Raw genomic sequence first — 15120 nt, 5'->3', positions numbered from 1 at the left:
CATCCTTGACCTTTTGGGTTCATTGGGTTTTTGTTGTTGTTGTTTTGGTTTATTTTGTAGCAAATTCTCTGTGGAACAGATAAAAACAAATTCCTTAGTGAAACTTTGACTTCTTTTTGGTAGTAGAAACTAAACTGGTCATGAGGGAATAGACTTTGAATAATGTGTTATTCTGCACACCTAAACCTTCCTGACTGCTGAGGGCAGTATCCATCTGCTGTTTTGTCTTAGCAACTCTGCAATAAATACTGCTGTCAGTATTCACATATTGCTTATAGCCACGTTTCTATGACAGATAAAGAAAATCCAGTATTTGTACTGATCTTTAACACAATTCATGTCTGGTTGCTATTAGGTATGTGGGGAGAAAACATTCTCTAGCGAACACCAACTGGGTATCCTACAATTAAATTCAATTATGACACTCTCTACTGAGAAATAATGTTAGAAACCATGTGTAAATGCTCAGGCCTACAAGACTGCCAACGCTCACTAGCCCCCACATAATACTTCAATTACCAAAGGCAAGTCAGAGTTTGTCACCATAGTTCAGACTAATGGGCTACAAATTGGAGCTTTTGTTAAACCCTCCTTTGGTTGAACTAATATGCTCAACAGTTCACAGTACTCAGGGGAATACTTTTACTAATGATTTATATGAAAGGTATTATATATGAACATCCTGGTCACAGATGAAGAGCAAGGTGTGGAGGCACCTGATCCAGGCACTTCCTTGCGGTCGGAAATGACTGTTGTATCACTGTTGTAATTACTTTCAACACACCATGTGAAACCGTAGCTTCTATTGTTGGTGATCCTCTTGTATCCCCTTCCTGTGGTTGTACCCACGCTATCACTGTATCTCATCTGAATACACTGGATACTGTATCTACTGGTATTAGAACTAGGGAAGTGAAAGGGAATATCAAAATCGAGAGACAAAGGATAAAATGACAAACGACTCCAAAAGCAATACTTGCAAAACCATTTGGTGTAAACCAACTGAACAACTCATGGGGAGAGAGGGAAAGTGGGAGAGGGAGGGGGAATGAGGGAGGAGGTAACAAACAGTACAAGAAATGTACCCAAGGCCTAAACGTATGAAACTGTAACCTCTCTGTACATCACTTTGACAATAAATAAGAAAAAAAAAGAAACTCTTCAAATCTAGTCATTTTAGATTATTTATTGAGGCTTCCTAACTTAGGCTTGACTGCTTGCCACTCATCCATTCCCTAGACTTTGAGAATCATGTCATGGGTTTTCAGGCAAAGAAGCCCCATCTTCCAGATAACTAGGGGAACCGAGTTACTGGTTGTTTCATTAGAGAGGAAAACACTTTCAGCATTCTAGTTGATGGGAGGGGGATAGACATGTCAGAAAATGGGTGAGATGGCCTTGTATATGGACAGACAAGCGATATGCACCTATGCATATATTATTAAAAATCAGAACATCACAGTTTTGGGGGAGAGGGGATTTCCAAACAAAATAAATGAACAGAAATGAACGAAACAAATCAAACAAAAATTTCACGACCATTGCTTTCATTGGTAGTATTGGGTTTAGAAATCAACACCGCACACTTGCTAGGCAGGCATTCTATCACTTGAACAAGGCATCAAGCTTTTTTTGCTTTAGTTAATTCTTTTCCATAGCATTTCATACTTTTTGTCAAGTTGGCCTCATGCGATTACCATTCAAATCTCTGTGATTATAGGGATGGGCCAAAGTTTTATTCTTTTTTTTTTTTCATCAGTCATAGGGCTTGAACTCAGGGCTTGGGGACTGTCCCTGAACTTTTTCACTTAAGGCTAGTGTTCTGCCACTTTGAATCACAGCTCCATTTCGAGTTTCTGGAAGTTAATTGGAGATACAAGTCTTACAAACTTTCCTGCCTGAGCTGGCTTTGAACCATGATCCTTAGACCTCAGCCACCTGAGTCGCTAGAATTACAGGCATGAGCCACCAGCACCCAGCTTAAGTTTTATTCTGAGTAAAATATTACATTATTTCAGTCAGCTATTATAGCCAAGAAACAAATTCCATGTATTTATCATTATACCTTATATCCTAATTAATAATGTAAAGACAAACAAGACAGATACTTCATCTGTGCCCCACAATTACTTAGATCTTGACTCTCAGTGACCTTTGGATCTGTCTTCTTTGGCCGTGAGTCACAGTGGTGGGAACTTGGTTGTGAGAACTGTGTATTTCAGCACAAGTAAGAATTTCATTTTATTTGTGAAAGAGTTAAAAGACCCTTGAGTTTTCTGCGGAGGCATTTGCCCTCTTTCTGTCTGGATTCTCCAAAGATGTAATTTCTTCTCATACCTTCCGCATCCTGCTTTCATTTAACTGTGCTGTGTCACCTTAGCCCAGCTGTGGTATTAAAAAATTTAAATTCTTCCAGTGAATATCCAATTGTGACCTTTCTTTTTATGGAAGGTTCATTCTATTCCAATTTTTCTTGGTCAGGAATAGCTTCTAATGCAAATGAGTGCATGTCTTTTAAAATGTCACCCGTAAACTTCCTGTCATGTGGTGCCGGAACAAGTCACATAGAAATCACCTTGTTTCAAAACCTAGATAAAATAATTCACACATTTTAATTTTTGACATTGGTTTTAAATGTGTTTGCTAGGGAATGTATGTGTATGTGGCTTTCTTGTGATTTAGAGTGTGTGAGATCACTTTCTTTCCAACTCAGGAAAGTTAGTGACTATTACTCTAATGCTTGTTTTTGTTATTTTTGGTGTTGTTTGTTTTGGTAGTACTGGTGATTGAACTCAGAGCCTTGTGATTCCTACATAATTAGTCTATCACTTGAGCAACGTTTCCAGCCCCCCTTCCGAAGGCCCATGTGTTAAAGACTTGGCACCCAGGATGATGTTGTAGAACTAAAAGATAAGTCCTAGTGAAAGTTCTTTAGATTATGGAAAGCATGCTTTTACAGGAAACTATGGGAGCCTGGTCTCTTCATTTATGTCTTTTGCTTCCCTGTTTGTGACCTAAGTAGTTCTGTTCTGCCAGGTTCTGCTGGCCACAGCAATGGAGCCTGTCAATCATGAATTGACATCTTCAACACTGTGAACTAAAGTGAACCTCTTCTCTTTGTGTGCTAAGTGTCCCAGGTATTTCTTAATGGTGAGAGAAGACTGACTAGCAATCTGCTGTTACAGAATAATATTAGCTCTCCATCATCACCCCTTAAGTTCAAGCTCTGTGCCTTAAACTCAAACATGATACCGTTGCTTGATTCTCACCAAATCACATGTAACGGCCTCTAGTTAGAAAGAATGATTCATTGGGGATTAAGAACAGTGACTCTTTTTTTTTTATTATTTGCGAGTTTATTATTTATTTCTACTCTTATTTTTTTTCTCCAAATTTGACTCTTTTGTGCTATAGCACCAATACCGAGCAGTCAGAGGTCATGCCACTTGTGACTATTGATGAGTCAAGTGGTTATACTGCAGCTAGTTAAAACAAACAAACAAACAAACAACGTTTGGGCCTATGACAGATCCAACAGACCTCCTGTCCAAAATGTGAAGAAAGTTGTGTTTTTCTCAAATGGTGGTTGAGGGCTAAGGAAAATGGCAGATTTCTTTTCCTTTATTTGAGTTCTGTTTCTCAAGAACCATGTAACCCACATTTTGGTGTTCTTGCCTTCAGATGTAGTTTTCATGGGATTAACACCCCTCCATTTTCAAAGCAGAAGCTCCGAGTTTTGTTACAAATCAAGATTCCCCGTGGGAAGGTCCACTGAGATTCTGTTTTGAGGGATCTACTCTACCACTAGTGAATGACTCATTACCTCCAGCAAACTTGAAGCCACAATGTATATTGGCAGAGTCAAATATAATTATAGCTAACTGTGCGCCATCTCAGGAAATTACCTCTTTCCTTTCTTTTCTTTTTTCCTTTTCAGTTCTCATTTTATTTTCTTTCTAAGGATGGGAGATAGATGCCCCCAAACAGGTTGTGACTTGTTTTAGGTTTCAATGAGAGCTGTTAAAGGCTTCAGGGTTTCCTCATTCTTTTGAATATATATATATATATATATATATATATATACATACACACATATTTACATTTACATATATATACATATATGTATGTACATACACTTATAAAGTCTAAAACTCTCATATTCTAAGACTTTCAGTTCCTTTGCTTTAATTGGCTCCTCCAGCCTAACAGCAGATGTTGCAATTAAAATTGAGTAGTAAATTGGCTTCAGTCTTCATCTATTTGTTTACAGGGGACCCTACACTGACATCTACCTCAACACAAAAAATTGTAACTTTCCCCAGTACCATGAAAGGCTTTTCCATGGGCTTTTTATGCTCATCGTGAAGATTTCACTGACTAGTTCACTGACTAACTCCCGCTAGTAGTTTACCCAGAATCGGTTCTATTTCTGAAGAGCTTACTGCTGAGACTCTCAAAGATTTAGAAGTAGCTGAGCAATGGTGGTTCAGCTACTTAGGAAGCTGAGACCTGAGTCTTACCATTCAGAGCCATCCAGGACAGAAAAGACTGTGATAATCTCTAATTTGCCAAGAAAATGCTGCACTGGAGGAATGGTTCAAGTGAAAGAGGGCCAGCCATCAACAAACACGTTGAGTAACTGCAGAAAGCCCTGGGACCAGCATGCATACGCACAAAGAAAACAAATAACGATAAAGCCTTGACATAATTCAAAATCTGTACAAAACACAGTGAAATTTTATACAAAATATTTTTGGCTTTTCAACATGGAAAGTTGTGTCTTCCACATGTAGAGAAGTGGAATGACATAGAAGGAAAATTTCTGCTATATTAATAAGATATTAGCCATTCAAAAACAGAACAACAGTAAAATATATGCAATTTAATTTTTTACATACCTTATTTGACCTGCTGTCCCCTAATGTACTGTTAATATTTCCCAGTGATTATGTTGACTATTTCCTCATGAAGCGTGATAAGGGCAGATAGCCATGCAATGCTCAGCATAGGAATTTTGTAATTAACAGTAATCAACTTCTATAATATAGATAGAGTATCATGCTGAGAAGAAGAAAGATAAACACAACTTTAGTATGAGGGTCCTCATCGTCCTATAGTAGAATTCATTGCTCAAATGTATGCCTTTCCATTAAAAAGTAAGATTATTCCAATAAGCCCTTCATTTCCATCATTGCTACTCCTTTTCTGAGTGACTCATTAAAATCTTTCATCAGTTTCATTTGTCTTTTCATGAATAAAATACTATGATTTGAAATATATTAATATATTAAGGTATGCTGGTTTTATTCTATTTGGTATTTTAGTTTTAGGTTTGGATATAGCTCTTCATCTCTATTTGTGTCTCCACACACACACACACACACACACACCATACACTATACACATACCATACACACACTCTCTCTCTATATGTATGTATATACATATATATATACACATACACAGCATATTAACTTCAGTATGTCAACAGTGAAGATGTAAGCAGTGATTTCTTACTAACACATAGACTTGGAGACAAATACAAAAGAAAAATGTATTCAGTTCATTTCCAAAATGTCTTGTGAGTATCGCTATTGCAGTGATCTCCCTTTGTCCTTTGTCTCACCATTTTGTTGTTTCCCTTCCCTCCCCCAATTCAGATAAAAAGATACAAGACACAGGCTACCAAAATCAAATACAGTGACAACAGGGGATAAACCAAAAGAGACAAAAAATGAAAGAAAAAAGAAATAGCTGGCTGGGGATATGGCCTAATGGCAAGAGTGCTGGCCTCGTATACATGAGGCCCTGGGTTCAATTCCCCAGCACCACATATACAGAAAATGGCCAGAAGTGGCGCTGTGGCTCAAGTGGCAGAGTGCTATCCTTGAGCAAAAGGAAGCCAGGGACAGTGCTCAGGCCCTGAGTCCAAGGCCCAGGACTGGCAAAAAAAAAAAAAAAAAAAAAAAAAAGAAATAGCTTCACACAATACATTGACAATGTACTTTACAATGTGGGGCAAGGGGACTAGAGGGAGGGAAAGTAGGAGAAAAATGAAGGTAGGGATAACAATGTTCAAGAAGAAATGTACTTATTACCTTACGTATGTAATTGTAACCCCTCTGTACATCACTTTGACAATAAAATTAAAGAGAAATGTATTCAGCATAAATATATGCTAACTGCTAAAAATTCATTAGATATTCATTCAAAAATAAAATTTTATATTTTTACATGATTTTAATTTTGTATAATTTTATAGTTTTATTTTTTATTTAAGTTTAATTTTTAATATATTTTGGTCCTGTTAATTTGAAAAGTCTTAGAAATCCATAGAAATACAATTTTAAGTAGTTTGGACTATTATAGGTGATTCAAAGAAATGGTTAATTTGAATGAGTAAGTGGAGCACAATACAGAAAAGAGAAAAGAAAATATCACTTGGGTCAGCTTAAAGAATATTTGCTTTAAGTATATTTTCCTCCTTATTAAATAAAACCATTTGGTAGAAATCAACTGCACAACTCTTGGAGGAAAAGGGAAAGGGGGAGGGGGGAATTGAGGGAGGAGGTAACAAGTTGAACAAGAAATGTACCCACTTCCTTGCATATGAAACTGTAACCCCTCTGTACCACACTTCGACAATAAAGAAAAAGATTAATTAAAAAAGGAAATGTACTCATTGCCTTACATATGAAACTGTAACCCCTCTGTACTTCACTGACAATAAAAAATTGTTTTAAAATGTTTCTAACATTAATTGAGGAATTTGAATGACAAGATTTGAGGAATATGTGATGATTCTGATAAATCTCATTTGTGTTTCAGTTAAAAGAGTTAGAGAGGGCATGTGTCCAGGCTTATTAATATGTACATATAAATATATTTAAATATTTTTATATATACATTTCATGTATATAAATAAATATGTATACATATATTAATATACATGTATATACATACAAATAAATATATACATATATAAATATATGTATATATTTTTATATATACATATGTGTATATATGTATGTATGTGTGTATACACACACACACACACACACACACACATATGTCATGGAGCTTGAACTCAGGACCTACGCATTGTCCCTGAGCTTTTTCACTCAGGGCTAGCACACTTCGTCTTTGAGCCACAGCTCTACTTCCAGTTTTCTGGTAGTTAATTGTAGATAGGAGTCTCATGGACTTTCCTACCTGAGCTTCTTTCAACCATCTTCAGATCTTAGCCTCCTGCATAGCTAGGATTACAGCCACAAGCCACCCATGCCCAGCTCAGGCTTATTATTTACATGTGTAATAGTCTCCAACCCATCAGAGCATGAAGTTTTCAGCTGACCAAATATGCTAATGTGACAGTAGAGAAGCATCCTTCTCCCTACACCGATGATTCCCTCTCTGCATATCTGATTTCTCACTTAACCAACACTGAGTGATTAACCAGTACAGATGTCTAGGAATCACATCCAATTCTGGAACTTAGGTTAATAACAAATATTGTACAAATATTAACTCTTATCCTTGTCAAGTAATTTGCTTTTCATTTTAGCAAACTTGATCACACTTAAGATTATTTTTGTAAGCTGCTAAGGGAGCCAAGTTTCTTTAGGGGGGCAAACCCTTGTGCTCACAGGGAGAAAGCTTCTACTACTCTAAAACACTATTGATATATTACACTATTGATATATTTTACAAGTTATTCTTTGCTTTCATATAAACTAAACTCTTTAGGGAAATTTACAAGAAACTAAAGTCATTGAATTCACTGAGACTCATGCTTTTATAAATTTGATTCCTCTTCTGTTTTCAGTGGTATTGGGCTTGAGCTCGGGACCTTGGTCATGCTGGGCTGAGAGTCTACAATTTTAGCTACACTTGTAGCCCTTTCTTTTTCAAAATTTTGTTTTTAAGAGAGGGTCCCACGGGGCTGGGGATATGGCCTAGTGGCAAGAGTGCTTGCCTCGTATACACGAGGCCCTGGGTTCGATTCCCCAGCACCACATATACAGAAAACGGCCAGAAGTGGCGCTGTGGCTCAAGTGGCAGAGTGCTAGCCTTGAGCGGGAAGAAGCCAGGGACAGTGCTCAGGCCCTGAGTCCAAGCCCCAGGCCTGGCAAAAAATAAATAAATAAATAAAATAAAAAAAAGAGAGGGTCCCACAACTAATTTGACATGGGCTGGCTTTGAACCTGAGATCACCTTGCCTCTCGAGTCACTAGGATGACAGGCATGCTTCACCATGCTTCACCTCTGACCTGTTTTGCTGCTATTTTATCAATAACTTAACAATGGATTTTACAAAAATATCATGTTTAGATTGTCTCATGAAGTATAAATTGGGCTACCCCCTGCCTTGGGAACAATAACAAGAATTTGTGGTAAGATTGTAGGGCTCAGTGGAAATATTTCCCACTGACAAGATAGATACTTGATAATGTAACTAGCTGTGATAAGTAGTATTACAGTTGTTTCAGAACTATTTAAGGTACTTTTGATAATGTGGAATCATGTCCTATCAATATTGAGTTGATTTAGTTAGAGATGGATGTCAGGTATATAAGATACTTATGTGCATTCGTTTCATCATCTTAAACCTTATCTTTTCTCTGGGATTTAATTCTATGTGCCATGCCCTTGTTGACAGGGCTGAGCATGATCCATGATAATATGGTTGTTGATTTGGCAGTTAATTTCAACTACAATAATAATAAAAGATGACTTGTAAGGATACTTGATAAGTCATTATAAGCTTCAGAATTGAGCAGGAATAAGAACAATACTTACTGAGCAACATATTACACTCTCATTATCTTCCTAATAAATGTCTATAGTAAATATATTTTTGTAGATTTGCATGTTGTACATGTATATATATGTATATGTGCATATATAGTAAGTAAAATATTTGTACAATCTGTCAATTGTTTATGAATGAGAAAATGAAAGGTAATGGTAATCTCAGCTGTGATTTCAAATCTCATAGGCTTCCTATTCATAGAAGAGGAAATAAGCAAAAAATAGTTGTTGCATTTGCATGGCCAAAAATATTCATGCAATTTAACCAAATTCAAAAAGAAGTATACTTTATAGACAATAGAAAAATTGCTGAAAATAGTAATGTATTATAAGCTATATTGAGTTCTTTAAAATACTTTATAAAATGTGTGTGTGTGTGTGTGTGTGTAGACAGACAGATAGATAGAAAGACAGATAGATGGATAGATGCTGTTCTTTTCCAAAATGAGACTGGCACAACCAGAAGCTATCATTCATGAGCAAAAGAAATCTATTCTGTCCACCTATAGTCAAACTTTAGGGTCATTTCTGGGATGGGGTAGCTGTAATGCCTTTAGTAGTTCTCCAGCTCCAGAAGTTTTTGTCCTCCAGAAGTTTCATATGCTCTAGAAAAAGAAACTAACCCAAACGAAATCTTCTGGTGTTACAAAGAAAAGAATTAGGACAATACTATTTGTAGATGAATAAGAAATAAGCACAACAATAAATGCTATTAGAAGAACTGACTTGGGCAAGTTTATCAAAAAACAATTGCATATTAAAATTCTTGAGATAAATAAAGGCTCTGTAGGAATAAATGCTGTCAGAAATCTTAATCAATATCTCTGAATGGTTAGTTGTATAATAGCTATTAGGAAATTAGATGGTAGCTTATACATAATTCATGAGACCAATGTATCACCACACCTAGCTATGTGCATGAAATTAGAATGAGCAGCTAGCAGTTCACTTCTGCATTTAATAGCAATGCAAATCTGATTCCTAGATGCATCCTATTCTTCCTCTTCCTAAGATTCCTTAGCTTGTAGAAAATCCTACTTCTCTTTTAAAGTGTCTAATACCGTCTTGCTATTGTGACTGATGTAATAAAGAGATCGTACTGATATCAATAGAAAAAAAAACAGAATTCTGCACATCTCAAACAATTGGTACCTTTTGAATCACCCAATTTTATGAACTACAACAACTTTGCTGTTGTAAAAGAGCATATCTCTTATAAAGAAAAAAAACTGAAATTATTAGTGAAAGATACACTGAACATTAACTGTCAGAAGAAATGAAAGAAGGTGCACCAGGCTGGCTATCAGGACAATAGAGGTCATGGTAATTGTCCCAACTCATCCCCAACTCTTCTGCTTTCAGTTAGTGATGGTACACTTCTCACCTAGGCTAATTAAACCATATTAAGTATTTAATAGCATATGTTTTGCTCTTGGAGCTGAACCAGCAGGGAGTACTGGCTTCTTTGATATCCAGTAACACCCATCAGTGTATTCAGAAGACACTTAGGTACTAAGATATTTAATCTTTATTTATGTTAATACATTGGATTTTATTGTTCATCCTGTGTGAAGAAGATACCTTGCTCTACATACATACCTCATTTGCAGGAAATCATTGCTTGTGAAAAGATTTATACCATAAGTGGTCATGTAAATAGTTTTAGGTCAGTTGCCAAGTTAAGAGAAGTTGATCTAACTATTGTACCCAAATGCAATTTCAAGAAAATGAAGTGGCATAAATCCCTTGTAGGATGAAAATGCAGCAACCAAAATTCCAAGCCAAGAGTTTGACAGTTGAAACCACACATGCTGCAGCAATTTCCTTGCAGCAATATGGGGGCCAAAATTCATATCTATTTCTCTCCTTTGTCTGGAAGTGTTGATGATTGACTCATGAATATGGAAAGCTGATGTCTTTATTCAGACCCAGGACAATGAAATCTTTCTCTTGTATTCTGATGTCTCACAGGGAATCAATAATCCATCCACATTGTTGCTTGACCTTCAGAAAAACATATTCACTAAAGAGAATTTATGTTCCTTTAAAAAAAATAAAACTAGTAAACAAGCTGTCTTTCCAGTGTCCCTAAACTTATTAGTATCAGACTAAAAAAAATCAGGTAATTCCTTTCCTAGCCCCTGTTCTGTTTTACTTTTTCTCCACTGTACCCTAAGCTTGAAAGAACACTAGAGGGTTACGATTAACTAAAGCCCACCTCAATGTCGGCCTTGGACTACGCATCAGTGACCTGTAAATGAAACTAGCCACACTTTCAGTCTCCTGAGATTGTTTGAGGTGTTGGTTTAACTTCCAGAGAGGGATACAAGACAGATCATTATCCATTAAGGGAACACTTTCTTACAACACTAAGAGCAGATGTTCAGTATGAGTTTGTCCTATCTCTCAGTAGGGCTGTTGGCATATAATTATCACTTTAAAGACTTTCAAGGATCTTTTTTTTCCCTCTGGGCCATGTCTAAATTGGAATGTTTGGTATTTTCCTTTTCTAGAATATAGGTCGTATAAAATTTATATGGAGTGAGTTGCAGTACTTAAAATAGTTGTGGTAAAAATTGATTCCTTTGGGAAGCTCCAGTCATTGTAGTCTCTATGCTAGCAATTCATGTTTTTGTTTTGCTCTAAGTCATGAAATGATGCAAATATCAGCAGTAAAACATCTCCCTTGATCCTTTAAATGAAGCAACAGATGTGAAGAAGTAAATACTTTGAATCATTTTGTATTTTATGACTCATTTCCAGGTCGAGTATACTTTTATGCATATGTGTATCACTGATCTAAAATAGATGGCAGGTAGCATTTATCAAGCCATCCATTGATTTCTGGGCATGGATTCTTACAAATAGCCATGACATAAATAGAAAAAAATTAAGTAACTTAATACTGTCTGTCTTGAAATAAACAAATATTTTATTTGTACACCTTTATTACAAGCATTAGTTGATGTGTGATCAAGTTATAACATAGGGTAATTTGCATGTTAAAAGTTTATCCGAATTTTAGAAGTAAATATTTGTGATAGGCCTATCTAGAAATACCTAAACTGCTTTGTAGCAACTTGAGTTTCATCATTTTGGTACTGTTAATATGCTATATCTATTGAATGGAGGCCAATATTTTCTAATTTTGTCTTAGTTTTTAGTAGCATTATATGCAAAAGTAAAGGGATTTTGATGTTTCAGTTGCACAAACAAATCCAATATATAAACCAGTATTCTAGCTCTTCACAAGTAAGAATTAACAGTATAGACTATAATTAATTTTATGGGTAATTCAATATGCCACACAGTGTTTACAGTGTATTATATGCTTCAGCTACAGTTTCCATTCTATCCTAAGCAATTCTAAAATCTTTAAAAAAATTTTATTGTTATCCTAAGGGTTACATACAGAGGGATTACAGTTACATAAGTCAGGTAAAGAATACATTACCACTTGGGCAATTTCTCCTGTTTTTTTTTTTTTTTTGCCAGTCCTGGGCCTTGGACTCAGGGCCTGAGCACTGTCCCTGGCTTCTTCCCGCTCAAGGCTAGCACTCTGCCACTTGAGCCACAGCGCCGCTTCTGGCCGTTTTCTGTATATGTGGTGCTGGGGAATCGAACCTAGGGCCTCGTGTATCCGAGGCAGGCACTCTTGCCACTAGGCTATATCCCCAGCCCAATTTCTCCTGTTTTTATTAAATTGATTTGGCTAGAGGCCAGTGGCTCATGCCTATAATCCTAGCTATGCAGGAGACTGAGATCTGAAGATCAAGGTTCAAATTCAGTCCATGCAGGAAAGTCTGTTAGACTCTTAGGTCCAATTAACCACCTTGAAAGTTGGATTTTCTATTCACCTCTGTGAAATATTCCAACATTTTTTTTATTGGAAATGTATATCCCCTTCTGTGGATCAGGAGTCTCTTTTGTCTCACTTTAGTGAAACTTACAACATCCCTTCATGTGTTATTGACTCTTTTTAAGCTGGAAATTGAAGTACAGGCAGGCCAGTTTATGAGCCTTATTTTATGAGGATTAAAATCGCAGAAGAGGTACTTGCTTACTGAGGTGATGTAGAACGATTTATCGGAACATTTGCCGAAGGTCTACTACATGTCAGAGCTTTGGTGTTAGCTAGATGGATAGGAAAAATCCTTATGCTCTAAAAGTTTTAGATTTATGAGGAATAAGTGGACAAAAGGAACCATGTGTTGCAAGAAATACTGAATTATTTAGTCCAAATGGAAGCCTGGAGTCAAGAGATGAGAGCACAGTAAAAATAAATCTTCAAATAATAGCAATATAATCTTAGATCAAAGGTTGTTTTTAGTAACACTGAGGGCTAGAAGTAGGACCAGTGATTTTAAAGGGGCCTTTCCAGCAGTTAGAACTGCCTAACTGAAACTGAGTCTAGTGTGATAGATTTAGCTTCATCTCCAGAGAAGAGACAGTTGCTCATCAGGAACAATATAAGGAGATTACATGGGTGTTATTTGAACTCTAAGACACAATCTCGTTTGGACTGTCCTCTAACAGAGTAGTAGGACCTGAGTAGCTTTAAGTGGCTGGACGTTTAATTTCTCATCTGTATTTTTGCTCCTAATTTTTACCTTAATGTCTGCCTTCTGAGAGTAGGACTTTCATAAAGCAATGCAAAGCATTTCCAGAAATTTGAGGGTGGGATTTTCCTTAATCTATGTGTTAAGACTCTCCTTTGTGAACAACCTCATTTCTTTTAATTTTTCAATATTCAGTCTTTGTTTCAACTCAAGGTAGTTTACTATGCTCTAATCATTATGTCTTTGTAAAAAAACTGTTAAATTATCTTCAATCCCTAGGTTTTGCTAAGATAGAGGATTAATCAGCATGGTTTTTTTTTATTGGAAAGCTCAATGCCTTTGCAAGTTGCAAGGTGAGGTTTTTGAGTTCTCAGTAAATTTCATTGCTTCTCTTTATCACGACTGCTTAGAGTTTTCCTGATTACACTTTGAAACTGCATAATTGTGTAATTAATCTTGAGAATGTTGGAATGCATATTTTTAAAAGCAATTTCCTTAGTGAAATAATACATATCTCATTACTTTTTACTGTAATTGATATTCATGGTCCCTTAGTTTATAGGTGTCAACCCTGCCAGAGATAGCCAATATCACTGCCATATATTATTAAAATGGATTAATTTTTCAGACACATCTTCCATTCAATTTCTCATTAAACGAGGCATTGTAAATTCTGCTGTCAAGGCATACAAATAACATGATTATGCAATACTTGCATTATTCAAAATCCACCCAGTTAGTGTGGCTATCTACCATAAGTACTGTATTCAATATGTGATTTTTAAAACACAGATATCTAAGCTGACCCCAAACCATCTCTTGTCTAAATCTCTTCTGTGCTTATTGTTTTTATGAGAATTTGTGATCACTCAACTAGCAGTTACATCCAAAGAGAGACCCATGGATGGAATTAAGTTTAACTATGGTTTCTGGAAAAAAATAATTTGAATTCATTTAAGGATCACCAACTTTTGCCTAACACAAAAATGTATGAATGAGTGGATGAACTTAATAATTAATCAGAATGAATAAGAGTGATTCATTGTGAGATCGACTTGAGTAAACTGTAATAAAAAATGTTTGTCGGCAAGGGTATCCTATATTGCCCATCGACTATAATCACACAGACAGAAGTTTGCTAACTAAACAGCATGGTGTTGCCCTGTGTGAGCGTTTAATTTCTCAGTATAAAAGTTTAGAAGGGACATTGAAGCATTAAGCTTAAAAAAATACCAAGAACTGAGCTACGGTAAGTTGAATAAAACAGACTCTTATTATTAAGGAGCTCTTGATGCAATGCGTTAGATGCATCACTGATCATAAGGTTTCGAAGACGGCCTCTTTGTAAATGCCAGAAAAATGCCATCCACACCAAAATCAAACATTATCTCACTTTGCACAGGACAAGAGGTAGGTAGCAATTTCCTCTCGGGAGAGAGATATAAAGTGTGGCTTGAAGAAAAGAGAGGCTGTGCCTATAGGAGGAAGGAAAGGCATTCGTGACCAAGAGACAAGCAAGTAAAAGGCATGTGGGAAGAATGGACTTGGCACTGACAAGCATCTCTATTAATCTCCATCGAGCTGAAACAAGGAGTCTTTGTTGGCAGTAGGACTGTCCTGTGCCTGTCCTGTGGGCAGTAGAATGTACTAGGAAGTGGTATCTGGGAGTGCACAGTGAGCCTCTCTCAGAGGTCATGCTAGATGAATCCTTTAGCACCATGCCAAGAAATGCAGAGGGAAGCTATGTGCA

Source organism: Perognathus longimembris, chromosome 8 (genome assembly GCF_023159225.1).
Source record: "Perognathus longimembris pacificus isolate PPM17 chromosome 8, ASM2315922v1, whole genome shotgun sequence".
Lineage (NCBI taxonomy): Eukaryota > Metazoa > Chordata > Mammalia > Rodentia > Heteromyidae > Perognathus > Perognathus longimembris.
The sequence above is the reverse complement of the archived record's forward strand: the minus strand, read 5'-3'. Positions refer to the sequence as shown.